Source organism: Mustela nivalis (assembly GCF_964662115.1).
Source record: "Mustela nivalis genome assembly, chromosome: 4".
Lineage (NCBI taxonomy): Eukaryota > Metazoa > Chordata > Mammalia > Carnivora > Mustelidae > Mustela > Mustela nivalis.
Genome location: NC_139023.1, coordinates 50,268,194 through 50,292,492, shown reverse-complemented (window position 1 = coordinate 50,292,492; position 24,299 = coordinate 50,268,194). Strand labels below are relative to the sequence as shown.

The 24,299-nt window shown below is 36.4% G+C and overlaps 1 long non-coding RNA gene across 1 annotated transcript; it reads left to right on the top strand.

Moving 5' to 3' along the window:
* The first annotated feature begins 4,491 nt into the window (after window positions 1-4,491).
* LOC309863173 lies at window positions 4,492-15,257 on the top strand. The gene is made up of 3 exons (XR_014310911.1): window positions 4,492-4,564; window positions 11,851-12,971; window positions 15,042-15,257. It is a non-coding gene; the product is annotated as an uncharacterized lncRNA (long non-coding RNA).
* The last annotated feature ends 9,042 nt before the right edge of the window (window positions 15,258-24,299 follow it).

The following is a 24,299-nucleotide window of genomic DNA, read 5'->3' as shown; positions in this document are numbered from 1 at the left end:
AGGCCATCTGTCTTTGAGCATATCGGCTGCTGACAACCCAAAGCCAGGATCCTGTTGGCTTTGAGGAGTTTAGCAGAATTGAGCAGGGAGAGAGCTCTTCAAGAAGAGCCAAAGAATGGAGGAGAAGACACAGTGCTAGCAGATGTGCTAGCATAGTTGGGCCCCAGAACCAGCCATAAAGGCCCAAAGGCCATTATCAACCTAGGGTTTAGGCCCAATTCCAAATCTTATCATTAACTCTCCCTACATTCTCTCAGTCCATTAAACTACATGTTCAAAGAATTAGAAAGAATGTAGATCAGCATCAGATGTAATGACTTCGTCCCATTCCTAAAGCTGATGCCAATTCTAACCACCCATCTGTGTCTCCTTCCGATCCTACAACCCCCCATACTTGGAGCCCTAAGGAGTGATATCAAGACAATAACAGGATTATTACTGCAAGCTCTCAAGTATTATATATGCATGAGTAGGGAAATACCTACTACGTATTTTAGCTGTGTGAGATCTTCAGAAATTACTACAATAATATTTTTGAAATAATTTACTTAGGAGCTCCCATCCTAAATCTTTCAATGTTATGAAGTTCCTCATTAGAGAGGAGCCTCTGCAGTACTGGAAACACAACCCGGATCTTTCTTATATCCCTCATAGGCCTAGCACGGTGCCTACCTACATCCACTGGGCATTCATTTATTGAACCAATATTTTTGTGCTGCTAAATTCTGTGCTTGACACTAGAGGTCGTTAACAAGGTAGAAAAAACTCCTGCTTTCATGGAGTTTACATTCTAGCTTCTAAAGCAGATACTTATTCACAATAAATGACTTGAATAAATGGGTTGCTGAGTAAACAGAAAAATGTATGAATGGAAAGATATGTTTTTATGGGGTAAAGATAATTAAGCTTAAATATGGAGTTAACTTTAGTCTTTTTTCTACCAGTCCAAGTCAAGCAACTCATCAATCAGAGAAGAATAATGATGAATGCACGTGTGTGCATGTAGGGGTGTGTGTGCACACATGCGTGTGTGTTACATTTCATTCAAAGGAGTGGCTGAAATGATAAAATATTTTCTAGCTTTGACACTATTAAATAGTAGTCACCTTAGTGATTTATTTATAAATCAACATTTTCGAAGGAATGCTATACAGAATCTAATTCTGCATATTGTTATTTGATGTTATGGCTAAGTAGGTTTCTATGGTGAGATAGGATAGAGAACATCTAGTTATATAAATTTCTTTTTTGGTAGGTCTTAACGGAATGTCTAGCACGACAACATGGTGTATGGTTCTCTAAGAGAACATGTTTGCAAGTTTACTTTAAAATAAATTCATGTTGGAGCACCTGGATGGCTCAGTCAGTTGGGCATCTGTCTCTGGCTCAGGTCGTGATCCCAGGGTCCTGGGATCAAGCTCTGCATCAGGCTCTTTGCTCAGTGAGCCTACTTCTCCCTCTCCATCTGCCCTCCACCTTGCTCATGCTGTCTCTCTTCCTCTCTCACTCTCTCTCCCTCTTTCCCTCAAATACATAAAAAAAAAAAAAAATTCTTTTTTAAAAAAAGACAGAAGTTCATGTTTGAGGACACTGTATAAATTATGCTTCGCTTAATATGGATTGAGTAAGTATAATGCATACTGTGTGCTCTTCCTGGATCCCCCCTTCAGAGCCACTGTACTCATCCTCCGCTGCTGACAATATCAGTTGCTGAATTCTCACTGTTGTGTTGCTCACCAGACATTGCCCTCAGCATCAGGGAACTGCCCACGAGATGTTGACCTGTGGCCCATTACTGGCTGGTGACCCATTATAAAGGCTCATCACTCTTGTTTCAATGTGAGACAAATCTTAAGAACCATCGGACCTACTCTCTATAGGATCATCTAGGAACTCAGCTGCATCTACAAGCAGGCCAGCTTGTCTATCTGTCTCATTCCAACTTCCTTACTTCCTACTTCCTTCCAGGTATCCCTCTCCCAAAGCATGCCCCAGTGAAATTTCTCTATACAATTCCCTATCATGGAGTCTGCTTCTTAGGAACCCAGTATAAGACAATAAGGATCATTTCAACAGATACATATATGCTCACATAAACTTTTGACCCACTCATTCCGATATCACCGAAACGATGTTCCTCTTCACTAGAACTAGAACTTTTGATTCATAGATTGCTGAGTCTTGACTGATGTCCCAAGTATACAAGAACTGCCTCATTGTGGATACCTCTTTTTCTAAAAGTCCTTCCTAAATTTTTTAGTCTATACTCACTCAAGAGATAACCATGTACACCAGGTGCCATCATTTCTAACATGGCACTGAACTTTCATCTAAAGTCAAAATCAAGCCTTTTATCTGCTGCAGTCACCAGTAGCAGAGCTCAATTTCAGGCCCATTTGTCTAACTTCAATGTCAAGCCTCTTTTTGCTGTGTTTTACCCTAAAATTATTAACAAATTTATAAATAAAGAGGGAAACCAAATGCTATTCTCTTAATGTCAACAAATGGCATTTTGTTGAAATATACCAGCATACACACACACACACACACACACACAATTACATTTAACAGCTGAAGGGAGCCTAGAATTACCCTGGCCTACCTTCTCAGTTTTAGAGCAGAAGAAATGCAGGCCCAGAGTGAAAGAATGATTTGCCTAAAGTCCCACAAATAATCCTAGAACTCAGTCAGATCTCAGACTTTCAAAACCAAATTTAAAATTATTCAGTCTGTCATTCAGGTTCACAGTGGGGGACAGGAAGAGTGATTATTAGCTTTACATGTGAGGTTAAAATAGAATTGGTTTAGATAGCCAGATGTCTCATTCAATTTCCAAAAATTTGATTACATACTTTCTTTTCAGAGACATAGCATAAGCATAAAAGCTAAGAATACGTGTACACTGGGCTGTATGAAAAACTACCTTTTATTCTTGGCTCACACCAGTGAGCATTATGAGCTAATAAATCATCAGTAAGAGCTTCCATCAACCTTACAACAGTTTAATCTATGATTTTAAGAAACATTAAATAATGGAATGTGGACTGAAACAAAACAAACACACAGATTGGCATCACTTTGACAATTGCATCAGAAAATGGTTTTTATAAACATATTTTTCTGTGCTCATCTTTTTATAGATTCAATCAGCACTACCTTCACAGAAATCATGCACGGAGATGCCATGGCAACCGCCGCATTCTGCACAGACACACACACGAAATCAACATGCCTAAATAACTGTAACTCACACCCACTTAAGTCCAGTAGATTTGGCTTCCAGATATAAAAATAGCAACAATCATTTTTTTTTGACAACTATAGGCCGGCCCTTTTATTAATGGTTTAGGTGTTGTTAACAATATGATAGCAGAGAGTGCAAAAGCAAAACCCCAAAGGGAAAAATAAGCAGTTACAATACTAATCTGGAGCCATCCACTATCAACTGATTCTTTTAGGCTCTTATTATAAGTGAATCTCACCTCAGTCCTGTGCTGCTCAAAGGAGGACTTTATTGGCAATAAAACAGAATTGGCAAAACATGGGGTCAATGGTTTTCTACCAAAAAGGTAAATGACTGCCATCAAACTTTCAATCTTTTCCTCCATTTAAAATAATATAGTTTTGAAAACCAATTTCAAGAGACAAATGTCTTGATTTGAGTAATTGTTCAAGAGTCATGTTCCCAGTGTAATCTCAGTTTTCTTTCTTTCTTGAGCACCTGAGAGACATAGATGAGGATACTTATCTCCAAGTAATGTCAGTCATTTAAATAGAGTGAAGAGTCCTAGACATTACTATGATAGGGACAAAGGATGCCAAAAAAAAAAACAAAAAAGACAAAACAAACAAACAACAACAACAAACAACAACTAACCTAAACTAAACTAAATAAATAAATAAGGAAGGAAGGGAAAAAAAGAAATAAAAAGACACAATGGTTTGTGGTAGCATTTTGGCAACTTTTACAGTCCTGAGTGATTATAATAAGATTATCCTCTGATCTTGAAAATGCTGTTTCTGGGGCACCTGCGTGGCTCAGTCAGTTGATCGTCTGCCTTCAGCTCAGGTCATGATCCCAGGACTCCCAGGGTCCTGGGATCGAGCCCCACGTTGGGCTCCCTGCTCACTGGGGAGCCTGCTTCTCCTTCTCCTCCCTGCTTGTGTGCTCCATCTCTCTAGCTCTGTATCTCTGTCAAATAAATAAACAAAAATCTTAAAAAAAAAAAACCAAATAAAACAAACAAACAAACAAAAAAAAAAAACACTGTTTCCTGGGTCTTGCTCTAGTTCTACTGAATCCGAATCTAAGGTATTGTACTGCTTATGAAGAAAATTGTCCTTTCGGAAAAACACAAAAGAGTGATTCCAGATGGGAAGTGTAGAGGACCCACCAAGTACTAGGAGTTAATGTGATCTCATAAAGGAAGGCAATCTGGACATTCTCTAAGTTGAGCAGTGACATGCAGCCATTGTGGCTTTATGAAATGGGGTGAACATAGGGATTAAAGACAGTAACCAAAGAGGTGTACACAGTCAGAAGATAGAAACAACTGCTCAGTAGGTATAATTCATTGCCCTTCTACTTGTTGACAACTTAAATGGGTATCACCCAGATCAGCTGTCTCAGCAATGGTACCCATACAGTGAAAGTAATACCAATAATTAGAATTTATTTTTAGAACTCTTTACTGTTCGCAATGCTTGTTTTATAATGCACATGGAAATGGGCATGGAATAGTTAAAGAGAAAATTCATAAAAAGTCAGGGGAGATGGTTTTGCCTTCTGCTGAAACTGACTATAAGCCCTATGAGTTCTTGAGGTCTCCACCTCCTACAGCAGTGCTTGGTTTATATGAAGTTCTCATTAAATGTTTGTTGAATGATTAATAAATGAATAAACAGTACAAGGGATAACTAAAGAGGAAATAAAAGGGAACTGGAGGGAATGAGGGGAAGATACTTTCTTGGATAATATCTGACAGGATGTTGTTCCTTCCTCTACCAAAGTCAAGCACCTGAATAGAATGCAGTATAGACAACAGTGGAGATGGTGGAGACAGGGAGGCATTCAGGGGAATTCTTGGGCATCTTTAAGAGAGTCTGATGACCACTTTTTAAAATTTTATTTAAATTCAATTAATACAATTAATTAACACATAGTTTCAGAGGTAGAGGTCAGTGATTCATCAGTCTTATATAACACCCAGGGCTCATTACATCATGTGCCCTCCCTCATTCCTATCACCCAGTTACCCTATCTCCCCACCCCATTCCCCTCCAGCAACCCTAACTTTGTTTACTATGATTAAGAGTATCTTATGATTTGCCTCCCTCTCTGATTTCATGATGACCACTTTTTAAATTGGAGAGCCACAGCTACTGACATTGGTGTGTTTGCATGGAATTGTTCGTAATAAATAGGAAATGAACTACCTAGGGTTGTAGAAATTCAATTGCCAAGAAGCTGCTAGAAGGAAGGAAGGAAGTCCAAGGTTAGCTGATATGACACAGTCTGAGACATTAAAGAAGGTAGTAATACTTCCTTTGACCTCTGATGTCTAAGAAACTTCACTGATGCTCTAATGGAGAGTAGTTTGTTTTTGACTCCAGTAATCTCTTCTGATTATATCTGCATTTAGTATAGTTCAGGGTGAGTGGATGTAGTGTGTATGAAAGATAGTCTACAACACAAGATGGCTAATCCATTTCTGGTCATTTTAACAACTTACTTTCAGTCTTGTTAAAGCTGAATCTATGGCCAAACTGGGGAGTTTGGTGCCCAGAGCGTTTGAACATCTCTCCCCACCTTCCTGCCACAGACGTGAAGACACCTAACAAGGCATGACATCACTTACACAGTTATCTTTTCTGAATGTCACAGGATCTCTCTGTGAGGCTAACTGATGTAGACTCAAGTATTTTCATTTTATAAAAGAGGCAACTGAGATACAAAAATACAGAAAGTTCTTAAAGCTAATTAAGCTTAGAGCAGGGCCTTAATTTTGGTCTTCTGATTCAAAAATGGCTTTAAAAAAATACAAAATTGGATACTAAAATAAGATTATCTATTTTAATGGAGAATTCTGTATTTCTTACAAATAAATTCTTTAATGTATCATGCTTTAATTTTATACCTGTAGTTTGGCAGAGCATCATGAAAAGTCTAAATAACATCCCATTTTAGAATCCTTTGTAAAGAAAGAAATGTGAAGTCAGAGATGAATGCCAAGTACCACAAGTTCATTCATACATTTTGATGAGTTAAACAAACAAAAAAAAAGAAAAATATTGGAAGTTTCCATGCAAGACTTTATTTGTAAAGGAAAATTATGCTAATAAAGAACTCAGTTCATCTTTGCATTGGAGAAACTTGATAGAGAACAACTTAACCAAATGATCATAGTTAATGTCACTAGTAATGAAACAAACTGATATTAGATACCTCTTTATGGGCTATTCTAAGAACACAACTTCTTCTGTGACATTCTGTCCAAAAATATGAAACTTGAATTTGAATATGAGGAAAGATCACCCAACACACACTACAAATAACTGGTGGATACTGTTGTAGAAAAAAGAAAAGAAAAGAAAAAGAAAAAGAAAGAAAAAAAAAGAAACAAAAAACGTTCATGACACTTTTTTAAAAGTAAGGCAGACTCTATTGGGTCCCTTTATTTGACATTTTCAGAGCTGGAGAGGGATTCAATTCTCAGTACTATAGGGACAAGTGGGACTTTAATGCCAAGGAACAGGGCAGGAGTCTGTGGATAGAACACTACTAAGAGCAAACATTGGAGGTAAGAGTATTCTGGGTATAATGACTTCAAAGGGTTCTTGCTGAAGACATGGCAGAGATATTAGATATCACTTGGAGAATGGTCAGGGGAGGAAGAACATGATCATATATGGGGATGACCAGATATTGAAGGTGAGGGGTTCTGATTAAACTGACTTAGTAAGGTTCTCACTCAAACTGGATTTCATAAGGAAGTACACAGATGGTACTGAAAGAAGGTTTAGGAGCCTGACTCAAGTTTGGTCAAGCAAAAAATTTTTGTCAGTACTCTTCTAATGGGTTAATAGTGAAAGGAAAAAAAAAAGGAGATTTAGGAATTGTTCTCAATTTTTAAAAGAGTTAGGAACTGTTCTAGGTTAAGGAAACATGACAGCTAAATGCAACAAGAGATTGGATTGGCTCACGGACCAGGAAAAAAAGACATTAATAGGACAATTTGAATTTAATAAAGTCTCTAGATTAGATTAGACTAGATTTTTACAAATACCCTCTATTATGTAAGATGTTAATATTTGTGGGGCGCCTGGGTGGCTCACTGGGTTAAAGCCTCTGCCTTCGGCTCAGGTCATGATCCCAGGGTCCTGAGATCGAACCCTACATTGGGCTCTCTGCTCAGCGGGGAGCCTGCTTCCTCCTCTCTCTGTCTCTGCCTGACTCTCTGCCTACTTGTGATCTCTGTCTTTCAATGAATAAACAAAATCTTAAAAAAAAAAAAAAGATGTTAACATTTGGTGAAGCTAGATGAAAGATACCTAAAAATTCATTTTGCAGCATCTGAAGTTATCTCAAAATGAAAAGCTAAAAAAATTAAAATTTAAAAATTTGTTAAGGTAGATCTTAGATAAGTGTTCTTACCAATTTTTTTTATTTTAAAGATAAACCATCTTAGTGTTAAAAGGATCTGTTAAATCAATTACATGTTAAAGCTGTAAGAAGTAGTATGACTTGTCCAAAGTTGTACAAACCTTGAATGTTAGTCTCCAAACACTGGCATTCTCTTTTTCATACTGCATCCTACCTCACCTCGATTTTCTATAAACCTGACACTAGGTACATAAGCCAGTTCTTCATACTTCATGTCTTTTTCAGAAACAAGGGAGGATGGGATTAACTTACATTAACCTTGTAGATGAGAGATCAACACCTTGCCCTGTATGAAATGGAATAAAGGAAACAAATTAAAATTGAGTTGGAAGTTCTGAAGAGGGAGCTCTCATTCAGACCCTAATAGGAAGAAATGTACCTAACATTTTCCAACAGAAATAAGCCTACTACTTTCTCAGCAGGAAGAAGGTTTTCCCCTCACCTACCAACAGCCCAGCCAATGAGAAAACTGCCACAACTCAGCCAATGAGAAACCCTCATTATCTTTGCCTCTCACTTTCCTCCAATGGACTTTCACCCAAAGAAGCATCTCCCAATCTTCTCTATAAAGTAATGTTACTTTCCTTTGTTCTCTGAACTTGCCTGTGGTTTTGTCACAGCTTGCATATTCATTGCACTTCCTCTTTCATTTCCAAATAAACCCATTTTGCTGGCAAAATAACTGTCTTTTTAATTTTCAAGATTGACACCTGGAAAGCAAATATTAATACCAGTTTACAATTAGGATCTACTTAGGAAGAAGACCCTAAGTAGTGGTTGTGTGTGATGACTTATTGACCAGAGAACACAAAACACAGTTCAAAAAAAAAAAAAGAAAAAGAAAAAAAATCCAAGAACAATTAAAATTCATAAATTGCAAATACACAGAGTAAATGAGGCAATTTTAAGGGTAAAATAGTAATCCTGGGCTCTAGCTTTAATCAGTGGTCTTTAAACATTTTTGTTTGGGCCTTTTTTTTTTTTCCCATGAAAAAGATTCATGAAAAATTTGTACATCTATAAACTGACATCTAAAATTTCACCTTTAATTTATAACTAATTGCAAAAGGCATAATTTCTGTATATTACAAATAATGTTTTTTCAAAATTTATTTATTTATTTTAGAGAGAGAATGAGAACATGAGCAGGATGGACAGAAGGAGAGGGAGAGAGAATCTCAAGCAGGCTCCACATTGAGTAGGAAGCCTGATGTGGGGTTCAATCTCATAACCACAAGATCAGGGCCTGAGCCAAAACCCAGAGTCAGATGCTTAACTGAATATAAAGCCCCATAATGTCACTTTTTAATTAACCTGTCAGATTACTCTGTAAAATCTAGTCAAAGTCATCTAAACACAACAGCAAGTTGAGAAAGACAGTCATTTATTTGATAAAAGCACACTCTTCTTTTGCATTTAAAAATTCCACATCTTCTTTATTCCCTTTAAACTCACAATTCCATTCCAATTCCCTTACAGAATTTCATCCTAAAAGAAGATATTTTGTGATTGGAAGTATTTAATGATCACTGAGTCATACTTCAGTACAACAAAAGTGTGTATGCAAATTGAAGGGTAAATTATTTTTAAATATCCAGTGACCATAAAGCTTGAAATATTAAAAATCCTTTTTGTATTGAGTTATGATTATAAATATTTTTGTTCTTATTTAAAAAGCATAAATAATTGTTAACACAAGAAAGAAAATATTATTGGTAATAATTTCTTAATTAAATGTATGGGTCTGAGGTTTTTTCCCTATATGGCTTTTACATCCAACAATGAATACTACACATTACCATTACTGTAAATATCATTATATTAATAAGGCAAGGTTCAGCACTAATTCCATCTCTAGATTATATCTTCTATAGATTATAGTACAGGAAAAAAATTTGTTCATCTAAACAAATGGATAGAAATGTAGTAAGTTTGATTTCTTCAACTCTGTCCATGTATTTGCTAAAAAGTTCATGTAGGAATCATATCAAAAATTATTTTTGATGACCTATCAGACAATTCATCAATTAGGTACTCGTGCAATACCACTGAGTTGAAAACATCTGACTTGCAAATTTTTATTTTATTTTATTTTATTTTTTATCCCAGGCTTTAAAGTCATTCCCTTCTCAACAATGTCACTAATTTTCCATTTGTCTTTTTCTTTTGGTGTAGAGTTAGGCTTCCACTGGCAATGCACTATGGGGAGAGTCTAAAGGGTTGAGAATAAGATTTTTATTTTTTTGTAAGGTAAGAGAAGTCATGTCACAAGAAGGAAGTAGAATTCCACAGATTGCTCAAAACCAGGCTCATTCTCTCCCAGATCAATTTTTGGGAAAATAGAAATTACATGTGGAAATTGAGAACCTATAATTTGATTCTCTTAAAACTATCCATTATCTCAGGTACTTCTTTGAAGAAAATGTATATCCCAGGAATATGCATACCCCTGGGTCATCCTAGATTATTCCAAGCACACACATTATTCCAAACACAAGGAATTTCCATCAAGAAATTGCACAGAATTTAAGCCACATAGAAGAGGATTTTGATAATACTTCTCCTCAAATCGTGGAATAGTTCCCAAAGTATATTCAAAGGAAACACAGTCTTCTGAATTTTTTCATACAGGGTAACTTTAAATGGTATATCACACTTGGAAAACATTGCACTGTATGTTCCCTTGGGAAGGATTATAATCCATATTAACATACACTAGGCCTGAAAAGTCCTACAATAAAGAAAGTATACAGCTTACTTTAATTCAAATTTCAACAGATAAATTTGCCCATGTATGTCTCTTAGTTTGTATCTTTCTGAACGTACTTTCTGAATTGCTGAATTGTGATTGAACATAGGGGTTGCATGTCATATTTCTTATAATGAAATCCATTGATAATGGCCAGGTCTTTGGTAGATGTTTAATAAGTATTTGTAATCTGATTTCCTGATTCATATACAAGGGAAATTAGGTCGACAAAAGAAGAAAACCAAATAGAAATTGATTAGCAGGAATTGTATCATAAAGCAAGCCTTTAAACAAAACCCCTCTAACTTATCACATAGAAGCAGGTGTAATATTGTAAACAAGAACCAAAAAGTCACCTCCAGCTCACACTGCTGCCTCCCCCAGGGAGCTTGGCTCAGGTGAGGGGTGGGGGGTGTGCTGTACATCATGGAGGGACTCTCAATGGGCAGTCACTGCTACAAGATCACAGAGGATTAGGTCTCCAGACAGCAGTGACAGACACATAATCCTGTCATCACAAACATTCTTTGGAAGATCCTTCGGGGGGAAAAAAAACAACAGTCATTGCTTTTTATCTTCATACAATGTGAATCTAAGGGTAGAGCTGACTCTTCTTTAGCTGTCTCGGCAGTGGGGAGATAGCAGAGGTAACATGCTCCATAAATAACTAGGTCAGTCATGGTACAGCAAAAAGATTGCTGCACTGGGAACCAAAAAAGACAGGCATCTCTGTCTTTTCCTTTTACCGGCTGGGTAAGCTTGAATATTCCCTCAACTGCTCTGAGCTCCCATTTCTCCATCTATCAAGACCTTATCAACTTAAACATATCTGTGGATCATATGATCCCTTCATCCTAACTGTGGAAGAAAAAAACATCTTTTAAGAAGATGTCAAAATTTCGTGCCTTCGAAGCAAGAAGATAACATCCCGGTAAATACCTGCTTTAATTGATTTAGTTGGTTAACTAAGTTCTGACATCTGCCTTGAGAGCACTAGTTTTAAGTAAACAGAACGCTTCTGGGGAAAATGCCAATTCTATTCCTTTTGTATAAAAAGATGATAAGGACCCTGGAGAGTGGTTATCCTGCATTAGAGAAACAAGGTCAACTTTTACAGTGCTTGACAGTCTATTATATCACGGAAGAAAAAGTGCCTCATATTGCAGTATTCCCTATCCTAAATTATTGTAGCCAAGCAGAAAGATGTTAGGGATTAAGTAAAATCACGTTTTTTTAAATTTAGATATAAGTTTGAGCACATTTTTATTACTGATATCAAAAATCTTACACTGCTGGGAGAAGGGATTTTAGTAATAGCCATAATGAACAATTACATAATCAAAATTAATAGAGAAAAGTATTCCCTTAGTTCTCAATGCATAAAGAATAAGTTTAATTAACACAGTAAATGTTCTTCTCTCCAACCTCTCTCTACTAGGGATGACAAGAGAAGGAAGACAGAATTAGGTCAATTCCACTTGATGGCAGGACTCTTAACAAGTGACAAAATAAGTGACAAAATAAACTGATTTTACAAAGGGAGGAATTACAATTTTTCTGTGGCTATTTTCACAATTTTTTTATGACTTTCTATTGTGATATTACCTAATCACCTTTCAAGGCCTGAAGTTCTTTTTTTGTGATATTTGTGAATTGTAAATCAAGGACTAACAACAGTTGAGGATTTCATTTTTAGTATATGTTTGCATCCAGTCAAATGCTCTCACATGATGTTTTCCAAGGAAAAAGTTGTGCCTCTGTTGTGTTTTTATTTTTCACACTATCTCAGATCATTTCAAAGCAGTATCCCAAGCCCCCCTTAATACTGTTCTGTATATAACATTGAAACTCCACAGCCTAACATTCAATAACCAACACAGAATAAATTATCAGTTAGAAGAACCAAGTTGTCCAGGATACTCAGATAACCTGAATTCTCTTGCACATGGCATGGAGGGCATGGGTGAGAGAGAACTCACAATAACCTGACAGACCATCAGCTACAAATGGGATGCTCCCCAAGGATTCCCAAGCCCTCATTCAAAGGGAAACACCAGAAGGGTCTTTCCACTGTGTGGTTCTTAAAGCCTCTCCAAGTCTTCACCCAAATAAGAATAGAGCTTCATAATGATATGAATTGAATTCAACTGGGAAAATCACATTGTCACCTGGCTAAGCATATCATCATGTGTCCACCATGAGTTAATGCCATTTATACCAAGAGTACCAATGTACTAATGTAACCATATTTGAAGATAGAGCCTTTGAAGAGGTGATTAAAGTTAAATGAAGTCTTAAAATTGGGGATTTAATTTAATGGACTATGTTCTTTACAAGAGGAAGAGACACCAGAGATACACACGGAGAAAAACTCACATGAGGACACAGAGAGAACGTGGCCATATGTAATCCAAACAGAGAGGTCTCAGGAGAAACACAATTCACTGGCACCTTTATTTGGGACTTCTGCCCTCCAAGACTGTGAGAAAATAAATTTCTGTTATTTAAGCCACCCTGTCTGTGGAATTTGGTCATGACAGCTCTAGCAAACAAATACAGGTGAGATAAGCATAGAAAATCAGAATAAACACTTGGAGTCTTGGTTAACAATTTGACAGAACTACTTTATACCTACTGAATCAAATGATAAAATATTTGAACTTACATTTTATATGTCTTTTTCACTTTGTTTTTCTGTATTTTTTATTTTGTTGTATTTTAATCAGTCTATAATAGACTAGAAGTAGTTTTGTTTTTTTTTTTTAAGTGATCTTAACCACACATAGGTGGAGAGACACCACCTTAAAGAACCTAGGCTCTCTATTTCTTTTGGCTTTTGTTTTTAGATGGCAACCTCATGGTCACAAGATAGCTGCTATACTTCTAAGCATCATGTCCTCATTCTAAACAAGCAATAGGAAAGAAAGATAAGGAATGAAAGGCAATAGGGGTGCCTGTTGAATTCCTGTTAGTCAAGAAAGCAAAAACTTCCTTGAAAACCTGTGCTAGATGTTTCTGCTCATATCTATTAGTCAGAAGTGTAATAATGGCCACCCTTCCTGGAAGAGAGTCTAAGGAGAAGGGTGGCTATTGAGTCAGCTAACCAACAATGAATGCCAAACCAGTTTTACACCAATCTCTTAAGAGCTTAGTTAGTGGAAACTGGTTTCCTAGATCCCACTCCATTTTAGATATATGATAGCCAACTAGCAAGCAAGCAAGATCACACTGACCTAAGGTAATTCCACCAAGATAATATTCAACTAGGAGGCTACACCTGTAACAACCAGTTAGACTTCCTTTTCAATTCACTAAACCAACATTGATTTAGTCATATACTTATGTAATATACATACATATATCTGTATATATATGTATACTATGTGTGTGTGTGAGTTCTTTCACATAAATGCCTTATTTAATATAGGTAACAGTTCTTAGCTGTATCAGGAACAAATCCCATGAAAATAAATACATTTCATTCACTGATTAAAAGAACCAACTCCAGGATGCCTGGGTGGCTCAGTGGGTTAAAGCCTCTGCCTTCAGCTCAGGTCATGATCCCAGGGTGCTGAGATCGAGCCCTGCATTGGGCTCTCTGCTCAGCAGGGAGCCTGCTTCCTCCTCTCTCTATGCCTGCTTCTCTGCCTACTTGTGATCTTGCTCTCTGTCAAATAAATGAATAAAATATTTTAAAAAAATAATATAAAATAAAAAAGAACCAACCCCAGAGATGCCTGGATGCCTGGCTCAGTCATTTAAGCATCTGCCTTCAGCTCAGGTCATGATCCTGGTATCCTGGATCTAGTCCTGCCTCAGGATCCTTGCTCAGTGGGGAGCCTGCTTCATGCTCTGCCTGTTGCTCCTCCTGCTTGTGCTTTCTCTCTGTCTCTGACAAATAAACAAAATCTTTTAAAAAATTAAATAAAGAAAAGAAAAGAAAGGAAGAAAAGAACCAACTCCTAAAAATCATCCCATTTAAGGGGCTTCACATTAATTGAGATTCTTCAGTAACTAGACATCTTGTTTAGCACTTTCTATCTTTAAAGCTTTTGGTCTGGCATCACATTTTATACTGTTATTGGCTCTATTTGATAGATGATAAAACAGACACAGAATATTCAATAACTAAACCAACATTAGGCATCCACAGAGCCAGTACTACCATCCAGGTCCCCTGAATTTTATGCTTCACTCTCTCTCAACTTTTCCTAAAGGGACCAATCTCCAGAATCCAAAATGGGGCCCACTGATGTCCCAAAGAAACTCTTCATTCCACTTCTATTGATACCTCTGTCCTGCTCACCAAAAAGTAGTTGCCTCTCGCTAGAATATTCAAATGCTAAACTCTTCTCTTTTTTTGAGACAGAAAGAGTTCATGAATTCATGAGCAGGTAGAGTAGGGGGAGTAGGGGCAGAAGGAGAGTGAGAAGGAGAATCTTAAGCCAGCTCCATGCTCCGTGGGGGGCTTGCTCTTATGACCCTGAGATAATACCTGAGCTGAAATCAAGAGTCGGACCTCAACCAACTGACATACCCAGGCACCTCAAATGCTAAATTATTTTTATTTTCACTCAGGTTAAGTACTATTCTGTTTGTGCTTTCTTTCTTTCCTCATTTCATAAATAGGGACACAACCAAAAGCAAAAAAGACATGGAATTTTACCAGAAAACCAATATTTTCCCCAATGATGAAAGAAACGCAATTGCAAAAATGATTAGAAAAAAGAAGTTCAGAGTGCTTTTTGCCTAAGGTGAGCTCTCTCTCTTTCTTGGTGCTCTATGCTCTTTTACCAGCTATTATGTCACCTTCCTCTGCCACCAGGTACAATAATAAAAAGTCATCTCTCAGAATGTGAATGAGACCATACACGAAGCCAACAAAGATGAAAAGTGAGATTGCTTCTATTTCAGAATCTCCCTTCCAGCCACTCTGACCCTAAAGACATTACCTGGTAGATTTCCTCTTAGCAAAACCATGCATGAAAATGTGTGACACCAAAGTGGTAGATTTTTGTGACTTCTTTTTAAATGGACTCAATGACATTTTAGATGATGAAATACTCCCATAACTTAGCAGTTTGTTTCATGACTCTTTCGAATGTTATCCTAACATCAAGTATCCAACCCATTATGCCAGTAACTGCTATGATTATTAAACATAATTGAGATGTGCTCAGTTTCCCCCTTTCAGAATCCGTATATGAAAAGGAGACAAAATAAGTAAGATTTATTATAATACGTTGGAATATAATCCATGGCGCAAATCAAAGAAAATAAGGCATGTATCAAACACTGCTGTGTAAGAGAAAGAATTCTGAAAAGCACATTTTATTCCTGCCTAAACAACTGTCTCAGCTGTGCATCCATAGTTGAATCGCTTAAATCTGTTTGGGCCTCAATTTTCTCATATATTTATTGCTTAGGTTGAACTTTATTATCTGTAAATTCTCTTAAAATTTATGGTTTATGAAAGAAGGTAGAAATTGAAAGCCATTGATTCAATTCAGGCATATATTTGTGTGCTTTTATTTTTTGTTGGCCCCAAACACTGTAAAATGGCTGTGAATATTTAAAAATTGGAAGATTTCTATCCACAATATGGGCTTCCAATTTCTTGTGGATAAAAAAAAGATCCCAAATATCCAGCAGCACTAGAATCCTGTTTCTGATGCTCAGCTCCTTCAGATGGGACCCATGCTTTCCATGTCACTGGAGTACTCACAGCTCCATATTGCTTCATGACTTAGGTTATGGGTCTTTCCTCTTCTGTCATTTGGTTTTATAGCCCCAAACTATAACTCCTTTATACTTTCAGTTCCTTCCACACGGAATAACGCACCTGCAGATATTTATCTAATCCTACTTTATTTTCATATTCACAATTACCAGTACCCAGAAATGCATTTCATTTGTTTCCACATATTTTGTTATGTGTCCCTCTACTGTGAGAAGGATGGGACTTTGTCTTGTTCACCAGGGTACTTGCAGCACATAAAATAATGTCAGGTATATGGTAGGTGTCAAATAACTATCTATCCATTGATTGTTGTTGACTATAAATCCCTGCCCTTTTGGAATCCATAATTGTCTGTCTGCCAAGCAAAGGATTTTCAGGAATCATTTTATTAAGGGAAAACTCAAAATACAATCCATCACTATGAATATATTTAAAAATAAATGGAATTGCCTTGCTCTAAATTATTGAACACATGACCATTGGAGAACAATTAGAAAACTTAAGAAACCCATTCAACTGAGGTACTGATTTCAAATGTCAGTGACTTTCCATTCCAGGACTTCTTTTTTTTTTTTTTTTTAAGAATTGCACATTTATACTACATGTTTATACTTTTTTTACATACACTTGAAGAGAACCTAGTCTCTCTTCTCCCGCAGCAACTCATGCAACAAGAAAATTTCCCAAACCTCCATTTTCTCAAAAAAGCACTGAAGGGATATAGTTCTTGCCATTTCTCTGCACATACTTAGGCCTCTCATGAGAGAAGGTTTCATCTGATTGCTGTGATAATGAGAGCCTGATATTCATTCTTTCATGTTTCTCTATGGGATAGGATTCATGTACTTACAAGCTGTGACTGAGAAACAAGGCCTCACCCTTGGTTCTTAGACTAAACAGTGCCCCATACAGCACAGTCAAACACTGTGGTCTAAGTTAGGAGCTGTTCTACGCACTCATTTATCCCCAATTAAATCTCAAAGTCTAGAGTTGAAGGAGGTTATAAGGGGCCCCCCAGAACTTCACTTCATCAAGAATAAGGAAATACTGATGTTTACATCTCACCTGGTTACTGTGTCCATTTCTCTATTGGTCCAGAATGTAGAAGAAAGAATGGTGAGTTTTGCACTCTGCAAAACCTACCAATGCTAAATACTCGGTTCTGTAACCTGATTTTCCTAGTGAAACTTCTTTCATTATTTTTTGGATGCAGCCACCATATTTGAGATGTTTCACTTATGACAGGTTGGTCACTCCATCCGTGAAAATTTGCTCCCACACTTAGCAGCAGGTGTTGGACTCCTGCTTTCTGAGAAATGCCATCTTAATAGTTCAGTAGCTGCAATAATACTGGGCAGAAAGAGGATGTGTTCTTTGCTTTCTCCCTCAGTCCACCAACATATTTGGCTTCTTACAACTTTATCCATATGAAGACTAACAGTCTCTTATAAATTATGTTTGAACACGTCCCTAGTGGCTATGTAATGACTTTTAGTGTTTTTGTTCTGATTTTTAGTTAATCTCCCTGCAATTATAATCTCACTACTGTTGCATTTAGTTTTACTTCTGCTTAAGGATGTGTTTGCAATTTAGACCTGAAGCACAAACATTTACTGATTTATTGATTTTATTGATTCAGCTCTTCCTCCCAAACAATGTGGCTTAAACTAAAACAATCTGAGAATGAGAAACATGACTTAATCTTTCATGGTCTCAGACTGCCTCATAGAAGTCAATGGGTGTCTTCTTCCCAGATGTTGTGGGAAACAAATGATTAGAACAAAAATCAGAAACAAAGCATGTGTGCTCTGATCTGGGTTATGTTCTCTTGGTTTGTTCCCATAGCATCCTGTATTCTCTCAGTGTGACCCTTCATTACACTTCATTATCATCCTTGTTGATTACCTTTCTTCTTTACTGGACCATAAATTTTATGAAGGCAGGGAATTTGTCTGTTTTGCTTAAGCCCTGTTTCGCACTGCTATGGTAACTACCGTTTTAAAAATGGCTTTAAAAATATCTGTTGAGGGTCCCTGTGTGGCTCAGTGGGTTAAAGCCTCTGCCTTCAGCTCAGGTCATGATCTTAGGGTCCTGGGATCAAGCCCCACATCGGGCTCTCCGCTTAGCAAGGAGCCTGCTTCCTCCTCTCTGTCTCTGTCTCTGTCTCTCTCTCTCTCTCTGCCTGACTCTCTGCCTGACTCTCTGCCTACTTGTGATCTCTGTCTGTCAAATAAATAAATAAAATCTTTAAAAATATATATGTTGAATGAAAGAATGAATGCTAGGTGGAAGGAAACAAGATTTAGCACAAAACAAAACAAAAGAAAACAAAACAAAACAACAAAAACAGATGAATCAAGCTCCAGAAATGAGTCAGGACAAGACTAGAAAGATTGGCTTGATATCTTCTCTGAGCCTCCATCCTCCTAATGGCTCCATCTCCCATTTGCTAACTCCCACAAGTGGGGACAAGAAAGGGATACTTGAAACTAGAACAGATATATACTACTTGCAGTTAGGTATAGGAAAGGAAGTGAAAACCAATTCATTTTTTAAAAAGAGCAAAAGCATTAAATGAATAAACACATCTAATAATATTTTTGACAAAACTAAGAAAATCTAATAAATAGTAAATAATAAATCTAATATACTAAAAGAAAGGCCCAAAGCAAGAAACTAGGGAAGAGAAATAAGCCAAACCTGATGCAGAGATATTTTTTTAAATTGTTAAGCCCCAAAATATTGCCCTATGCTAATGAAATTAACTATGCAATAAAATGAATGACTTTATGTGTTTGTCAGAAGGAACAGGAAATGGCAAAACCCAATAAAACTCATGAAGCAGGAAACCTTAATAGATTAATAATTATGGAACACATTTACAGAAGTTGTTAGAGATTTTCTTCCAAAAGCATATATAAGTTTATATGAGTTTCCAAATATTCATGGAATGGCATATCAATAATGTATAAATTATTTCAGATCATGAATACAGTGGGAAAATTCCATATTGATTTCTGTAAAGATAGTATAATGCTGATATGAAAACCTGACAATTAAAGATCAATATTGCTTATGAATACTTCTGACAAAATTATAAATGAAATACTAACAAATGAAAATTTATAATAATATGTACTCAAAAAGAGTTCATCTAAGGAATTTGAATCAAACTGGGATAAAATCACATCACTAGATGCCAAAAAGACTTTTTAAAAAAATTCATCATGTAGCTACGATTTAAAAAAAATCTCTTTGTCAACAATTTTCAAAGGCATATTTTTTACTGTGATGAAAAGTACCTATCCTAAATGCTGAATCACTAAATAAATTGCCATTCAATTGGGAATAAGTTAAATATTATATCATATAAGCAGTACACATTCATAATCTCTAATTCTACTTAATGTAAGTTTAGAAGTTTTAACACTGCATTGAGGTGTAAAAATTTTAAATTATATAATTGAAAAGGAGGGAACAAAATTATCATTATTTTCAGATATTACTTTTTAAAAAATAATCAACTTAAGTTTCATAGAAATATGGAAATTTATTTTCAGTGACATGGTCAGATCATAATGAATATATAAAATCTGATGGCTCCAGTCCCATCAAAATGGCAAAAATTAAAGACGGACTATGCCAAGTGTCACCAAAACTATGAAGCAACTCAAATTTTTATGAACTGCTAATAGGAATATAAAATGGCACAAATACTTGGGAAGTAATTTGGCAAATTCTTAAAAGTCAGACTTACACTACCAAATAATTCATGTCTCCTTTTCCTATATATTTAACCAAGAAAACATGAGTATATGTTCATCAAGTCCTTCCACAAGAGTGTTTATAGCAGCATTTTTCAGAATAGTAAAAAAAGAGAAACAAAAATCCCATCAACAAGTGAATGAAAAACATGTGGGACACCCATATAGAACACTATTCAGTCATAAAGAGGAATGGATTCTTAATAAATGCAACAACATAGATGAATCTCAAAACCATTATGATGAGGAAAAGAAGCCAGACAGAAAAAAGTAGATCCTGAATGATTCCATTTATACAAAAATCTAGATATGCAAATGAATCTATGGTGAAAGAAAGCAGATTAGTGGCTGTCTGAGGCAAGAGTCAGGAATGGGACGGCTTACAAACAGGAAAGAGCAATTTTGGGGGGGATGATGGCAGTATTTGGTGTCTTGTTTTTGAGTAGCTTCATGAGTATAATACACCTTCAAAACTCAGCCTATACATTTTAAACAAATATGGGTTTTTGTACAGAAATCATGCATCAATGAAGCTATACTTAAAAATACAATAGAACCTTCTGGACCAGAAAACCCAAAGATTAAGAGACACTCACTGTAGCACATGCCCAAAACCAAATTGTCTGAAGTCCTTCAACTCCTCTCCTCAAAATTTTTTGTTGGCTCTTACTTGCTTGTAGACTGTCTCATTACAGTAATTCATCAACAAAATGCAAAGATGCAAAGATACAGATATTTATGTGACAATATGAAGACCTTATTAATTTATCCTCTATTTCTCCCATAGCAAGAGAGAGAGAGAGGAAGAGGGAAAGACAGAGAGAAAGCAAGACGAAACAAGAGAGAGATGGTGAGATTGAGATTAATTTTACTGAGATGGCCATCCCTAGCTAAAAACTTCATTTCCTTGACCTTCTTCAGGGTTAACCACATGCCATACAATTGGTTGGAAGATGAGAGTGGAAATCCCATAGTTGAGGCTTCTAGGAAAATTATTTTTTGCTGGTAAAAGGGGATATGTTCAGGTGACACAAATTTTGCTCTTCACCCTTACCCCTTTCTTTTTGATTAAAGAGCATGAAAAGAGTGACTTGGTAGTGCAGCAGCCATCTTGTGACTGAGAGGGAGAAAATCAAATGCTAAACATGAGAGAGCAAAAAGAGAAAAAGTATCTGAACAAGCCTTAGAACACCTTACCTGTTTTGCTTGCTGCATGAGAAAAATCAATCCTTTACAAGTTTCATGCAGTTATATAAAATTCTACTAACTCCAGCATTTGTTGAGGGAAAAATAAGGATTTTATTACCAAACCAACCATGTATTATTATTGCTGAAACAGGACTTAAAAATCAAGTCAAGTATTTCATTATACAGCTGATGAAACAGGTCCAGAAAAATATGAGACTTTTCCAAGAAGACACAACTAACAGAGTTAGAACCCAAGCCTCTTGGTTTTCAATCCAGTACCATGTCCACTGTCCCTGCTACCACACTAAAGAAAATAACAGGGGTTTCTGGGTGGCTCAGTTGGTTAAGCATCTATCTTTGGCTTAGGTCATGATCCCAGGGTCCTGAGATCAAGCCCCATATCGGGATCCCTGCTTAAGTGAGAGTCTGCTGGTCCCACTCCCTCTACACTTCCCCTCCCCACTCATGCTCTCTCTCATAAATAAAATCTAAAAAAAAAAAAAAGAAAGAAAGAAAGAAAAGAAAATTACTCACTGATAGCCTATTTCTAGCCAGGTACTGTGCTTGGTGATATATGGAGGCAAGAATGTATAAGACCATATTCCTCTCCTACAAGATGAATGCAGTCTAGATGAAGAGGTAAGACTTCATTGGACTAAGAAATAGCAAGAGTTGCTTTAAAATAGAGCTAGTGGAATCAGTCCCAAAACATTATGGCCCATGACCTTTAGACAGAAAAAGTCAGATAACTGTATAAGCCAGTATCATACATGGTAAGTGACAGAGTGTTCACATCCATGTTAGGGAAAAATCACTTCAGGAAGGAAAAATCAGAGACACATTGTATCAGGGAATGATGTTTTCTCTTCCTTGCAGGAAAGATATAGTTAAAAGAGGCAAAAGACAATGGGAGATATTCCTAGAAAATAGAAATGCCTTTGGCAAAAGGACTGGTGTGAAGGACCAAGAAACATCTTAGGAAAAATGCAAATTAAATGGTTTGAGTACAGTGGAAGGTTTTGTTAGAGTTCTTATGGAAAATGCAGCATTAAAAAAAATGTGCCATAAAATAGAGGTTAGAACCAGAAGAGCTTTAAATGACAGAATGAAAAATTTTAACTTTATCCTTCAGGTAATAAAGAGCCAGTGTTGATTTTTAATCATGGAAATGACTTGGCAAAATTCGTGTTTAGGAAGATGAACCTGGTGTCTGTGATTTGAGAACAGGAAATAGAAGATAGATTAAACAACATATTGAACAAAAATTATAGGCAATATGTGGTTCAGCATATATATACACCCATATACATATATATACACACATACTGAATATATATATACATGCACATATATTGTAAATTTTATGTAATATATACATAATTCTAAGCCACAAGGAAATGAGCAATAAAATATGTAAAAGATTTTCCTATTCAATGCCCAATATAATGCCTGGACCATAGTAGATACTCAATAAATGTATGAATAATTCATTCACAATGTAAAGGTATATTAATGTCCAAACCAAAAGATTATTGCAGACTTTCTTCAGCCAGAGATATTAAAGCATCCTTTATAAAGCCTCTAAGTGTATATAAAACATTTCTCTTCCAAGATAAAATGGGAGTATTAAGGATCACTGAAAACTGGTGAGTTACCTAGGTAACCCATTAAGTAAAATACATGAGAATTGAGTTCTGATTAAAAGTACTTCCTTTACTGCCTGCTTTTTGAAAAGAAGCAATATACACAGCTTCAAAGCTTCCATTTAACAAACAGATAAAAAAGAACAGATGACTTGATGCTGATATATCTAAATATCTACCTATAATTTCAGTCACTTTTCTTTTGAGTCTTTGGTTATTTGTAGAATCACCTTCCAACAATGGCCAAATGAGTTCACAGAACTAAGAATTCAGGTGAGAGCCAAACAACTGCAGTCATTTGACTGTTTTAGACGAAGAAAGGATTTTAAAATTTTTCTGAATGACCTAGATAATTAATTTTTTTTTAAAAAGTGTGCACTCACCTGCACCATCTACTGAAATGTTTAGATAATGGCTAACATTTGCCAATCTATGTTTATTTGATATTAAAAAGAGTGACTACTTAAGAAGGTATTTCTTTGAAAGATGGCCTCATTAGCCACCAAAACATCAAGATGATCATTAGAAAATGTCAATTAATCATCAGATGCTTGATTGACAATGAATCTGGCTGATTCTGTTGCTGTTACTTGGCATCTTTTAGACAAGGGTCATTATAGGGTGAGTACCAAAGAGGACAATGTCTTCTGGATGTTGAAGCTTTTAGTTGAAAGGAGGATGTTTCCCTAGACCCTGAGAAGTAAGGTTGACTGACTTGATGTTTTCCTTCATTGAAATTCTTTGTGTTGATAAGGACTAGGGTGTTAACCTTTTTGAATTTTGAAAACCACAGCTTTTGAACTAAGACTCTTTTATCAAAGTCCAGAAAGTCAGCCCCTTGCCTGTGTGGTTCTTTTTACAGAAATAAGCACATGGTAATGACAGATGCAATGTTATTTTATCATGGGCTACTTTGGCTCTGCCTGTAAGATAGAATCTCTTGAAGGTTCTGGGGGTTGCAACTTGTTTTGCAACTAATTGAGAGATAGACAAAGTAACAGTCAGGCAGACAGAGATTAGAAGTAGTAATTACTACCTTTATCAGAGCTGAAGTTGCTATTGAAAACTAACAGGGCATAGAGAAGTTTTATTGGCTTGCTAAAAGGAATACACCCCAGATGTAACCATACTTATGAACTTGCCCTTCAACAGCAGAACTGAAAACTCAACCCCACTCACAAGGACAGGCTTCTGAACCTAAAATTGCCAGATAGGTAAGACTAGATGAGGAAGCTGTATCCCTTCTGCCAACAGGTAGTTCCCGAAACAGAAGAGGGCTAACTTGTGCTCAATATTTTCTTCCCTAACTGACCAGTCATAGGGGCCCCTCCTCTGACTTGGAGAAGGACAGTGAGGGTCTGAGGGTCAAGGTAGGATGTCAGGAGTGTTATTTTTTTTGACATTTTTTTTAATTTTTTATTTTTTATAAACATATATTTTTATCCCCAGGGGTACAGGTCTGTGAATCACCAGGTTTACACACTTCACAGCAAGGAGTGTTACTTTAATTGGGGGTCCCTTCAAAAGGGAACATGACTCATATGAGAAAGTT